The sequence below is a fragment of the Chrysochloris asiatica genome, unplaced genomic scaffold (genome assembly GCF_000296735.1).
Source record: "Chrysochloris asiatica unplaced genomic scaffold, ChrAsi1.0 scaffold00004, whole genome shotgun sequence".
Lineage (NCBI taxonomy): Eukaryota > Metazoa > Chordata > Mammalia > Afrosoricida > Chrysochloridae > Chrysochloris > Chrysochloris asiatica.
Window position 1 is genome coordinate 30,908,179 of NW_006408522.1, and position 4,327 is coordinate 30,912,505.

General features: G+C 38.6%; 1 pseudogene; it reads left to right on the forward strand.

The window, feature by feature from the left end:
- LOC102826661 lies at positions 1–1,920 on the forward strand (annotated as a pseudogene).
- The last annotated feature ends 2,407 nt before the right edge of the window (positions 1,921–4,327 follow it).

Genomic DNA, 4,327 nt, shown 5'->3' on the forward strand with positions numbered 1-4,327 from the left:
ATGGGCTCCAAGGTAACAATCTGAGCATGGCACAGGACAGGCCAGTGTTTTGTTCTGTTGTGCGTGGGGTCGCTATGAGTCAGAATTGACTGGATGGCACCTAACAACAACAAATGGATAAGGGAAAACAAAGGCTGAAAGGATTCATGCTTTAGAAACTTGGAAGATTAAGAGTTTGGTATGGTTTTGGTTTTGGACTGTATCAGCTATGAACCTATGCAGCCTAGAAAGTTAAATCTGCTGACTATATAAGGGTGACAATGAAAAGAGACTCAATAAGGAAGTCTATATCTAATGATACCATAAATAAAGTGCTGTCATGTGACAAGCCAAGGCTATTACAGGTTTTTTTCTGAGTGGAACAGTAAAAAGAGGAAGTAGGCCATGGAGGCAAGACAGGGCAGAGATCTTGGAAACCACCAGGATTTTTGTTGAAGGAGGTTGAATTGTGCATCCCCAAGGAGCATAACAAATAGTTTCTCAGTTTCTTTTACTTATTCTTAGACCTCCTAATGATCTCTATTGTGTAGGCCACATTTCAACTAGAGAATACTCCCCACAGAAGTAAAGAAATGTTGTAATATGCAGCAAGAGAGCCTTGCACAGTGCCTGTTGTTGATGTTAAGTGCCTCTGAGTCAGTTCTGATTCATAGTGACCCAGTATAGGATTTCCAAGCAGTGGATGGTGAACTTGAACCACCGACTTGAATTGAAAAACAGTAATAGATGTGGTGAAGGCAAAGAAAAGTTCTGTTTTCCGTGTTTACAGAACTTATTAAGCTGTACAATATAAGTGAGTTTATATATGTCGATTATATCTCAACAAAGTCATTAAAAAAAAAAAAGCCTTAAAGCAAAATTACCTATATTATTAAAGGCATAAAAAGAATGAAGTACTTAAAGAAAAAGAGGGATATTGAAGTGAGGGAAAAAGGAAGGAATAAAGTTCAAATGAGTCTGGATGCACCTGAGTGGATCTTAGCAGTTTTCTGAAATGGACTCATTCAAATAGCCAGAAAAGCCAGGCCCACTAGAGAGAAGAGGAATTAACATTTATAGGACATTTGTGCCAAAGCCTTTCAAATGTTGTGTCATCTGATCCCTTGTTATTCAAAATATATGTTATTCAAAGTATACATCCAAGGACCACCAGCATGGCATTGGCAACACCTGGGGGTTCTTAGAAATACAGACTCTTGGGTCCTATTCTAGCCCTAGTAAGCTATAATTTGCATTTTGACAAAATCTCATGTGATTTATATACATATTAACGTTTGAGAAGTGCTGGTCCAAACTACATAAAAATCTAAAAGGTAGGTGGTATTTTCATTTATATATAAGGATACCCAGACTCAAGTGGTAAGATTCGCATGATGAAACTGACCTGGGATTCAAATCCTGGTCCATTTGATTCCAAAGGTTTCATTCTTTCCACTAGAAAAATCACTCTAGGGCACTTTCTGAAAAGGAGTTGGTAGAAGGGATAATTGGGTGAGCTGGAGACCAGGACAAGGATTAGAAGCATATGAGTTCTTTCCACCATCTTGGAGTCTGTGGAGGCTTGCTGGGAAAAGGACTTCAAAGCCAGCAGTTACGTCTAGAAGGCTATAGTCTAAGGCCATTTTTGCTGGCTATAAACAGGGTCTCTGGAACCAATGAGAGCATACAACTCTTTTTGAAATTGAAGGTGTTTATGCTCAAGATGATACCAAATTCTATTTAGACAAGAGATGTGCTTATGTGTACAAAGCAAAGGGCAACACAGTGACTCCTGGCAGCAAACCTCAAAACCAGAGTAACCCGAGGAAAGGTAACTCACACACATGGAAACAGTGGCATGGTTTTTGCCAAATGCTGAAGGAACCTTCTAAGGCCATTGGACACAGAATCCATGTGTTGCTGTATCCCTCAAGGATTTAAACTTATTGAAAAGTAAATGAATAAAATTGTGGATTTGTTATTTGGGAAAAAAAAAGAAGATGGTGCATATGAGAAGTTGAAGGGAAGCAAATAATCAGGAATGAGCACCAACAACATATGTGGCATTTTTTTTAAAATTGGCAGGTTTTCTTCTTCCCATAAAAGTAACAGATGCGTATGATAACAAATTGGAATATACTGAAAACTATAAAGAAGAAAATAAAAACCACCTGTAATCTGACAATTCAGAGATTTGCTATTGCGTTGTTATATGCCAAAGAGTGGGTTCTGACTCATAGAAATCCTTCTTAGGGTTTCAAGGAGTGGCTGGTGGGTTTGAACTGCCAACCTTGCAGTTATCAGTCCAGTGTTTATCTTACAGTGACACACCAGGACTCCAGAGATAGCCACTGTTAAACAGTATAATTTAAGGAGCTTGAAGATTGTTGCCTTTGCAAAAGTAGCTCCTGGTCTGGTCTGTTTGGAGGTAGGAAATCCTCAGTTTTTTGTGTTGTTTTAAATTCAGCAAATACTAGTTGACTACAGACTTTGTGGCCAATGGAAATAAAGGAACCCAACCAGGAAGAAGGTATCAAATCTTCCCAGCAGGATATTTAAGTCTGGAATTTTAAATCTATCCAATAATTAATTTATTACTACCTGGTGTGGTGCTGTAGGATAAGCACTGAACTGCTAACTGCAAGGTTGGTGGTTCAAACCCACCAGTTGCTCCTCAGAAACTCTATACAGAATCGCTATGAATTAGAAACAATCTGGACAACAACAAAGTGTTCATAGGGATGGAGATGAGGTGGTCTGCTCGGTAAAGATTTACAGCCTCTGAAACTAATAGTCTGAATTGACTTCACAGCAATGGGTTTGGTTTTGGGTAAATTGTTCGTGGTGATTGACTCGTCAGACTTGAAAGCTGTTACACAGAGATAGGGATATTTTCTAAACAGTTACCAAGTCAGACACCAGACATTTAAAAGAATATGAAATAAAGAAAACCACCTCTCACGATCCTTATGAGGATATGATGTATTGTTCTATGTCATCCCTATTTTACAAAGGAGGATAATCAAGTTGAGCAGTAAAGCATCTGCTTGGTGGTGTATCTTCCTCACAGGCTTTGTGTATAACCACCATACTCTATTAATTGCCAATATATCTTTATTGAAAAAATAATACAAACTTACAGTAAATAAAATCAAGCCATACTGAAGAATAAAGTCCTAATTTCTTCCAAATCCTCTTCCCAGAAGTAACCAAAATTAAAAATATTTTTTCTTTCTTTTTTTTTTTTTTTTTTAGTTATAAACCTGATACATGAACTACACCCATTGCAAATTATAAACAATTTAAAGATTCTTGTGAGGTTGGCCCAGGACTGGGCAGTGTTTCGTTTTGTTGTGCATAGGGTCACTATGAATTGGTACTGACTTGATGCCACCTAACAATAACAACAAATGTTATTGAGTAGAAAATGGAAGTTACCCTCATCTATGTCCTTCTTCTCACTCCCCTCCCCTCCAAAGTTATTGCTAGGGTTTGTTGCATATCCATCCATGGATATGTGTATGTGTGTGTGTGTGTGTGTGTGTGTGAAGTTTGGAAGACAAGGAATTTTTAAATTACAACTTCAAAAACTATTATAGTTGTTCAGAACACAACACCCACAAAAACATAAACAGGATCAATTGTCAGCTTGAATGGAGAGACATGTTAGGTAAATACAGAAGTTGGAATTCCAGACCAGTGTGGGAGTAACAGGACAGCCCAAGAGAGAAGGACTGGGTATGTCCCTGGGATAGCCTACAACGCATTACTAAGTTACTGATACAGAAACACTTAATGAGTATTTGCTCCCTTGTAGGTTTGTGTGTAAGGAGCTCTGGTAGCGTAGTGGTTACGAATTGGGCTACAAGCCACAAGGTCATCAGTTCAAAACTACCAGCTGTTACATGGGAGAAAGATGAGGCTTTCTGCTCCTGTAAACATTTACAGCCTTGGAAACCCTGTGCAGGTTCGCTATGAGTCGGAATCAACTCCACAGCACATAACAACAACAGGTTCGTGTGTCTGCACCCCTATTCCTAGAAAAAAAACTTGAGGATTCTTGATGCAAGGTTGTATCATCTGCATATCACAGGTTGTTAATGAGTTTTTCTTCAATCCTGATGCCACATTTTTTTCCGTATAATCCAGCTTCTTGGATTATTTGCTTAGATTTTGTCTCCTGTCTTGAATTCTATGCAACACTATTAAAAATCAAGACTCTCCTCAAAATGCCTTTTTTCCCTTTTAGAAAATTTCCCTAAGCCACAGCTTCCCACTTTCTAGCTTTCTCAGCTGACATTTGCCTCTGGTTAGTGTTCATGGTCCTTTCTGGCCATCCCCTGAAGTT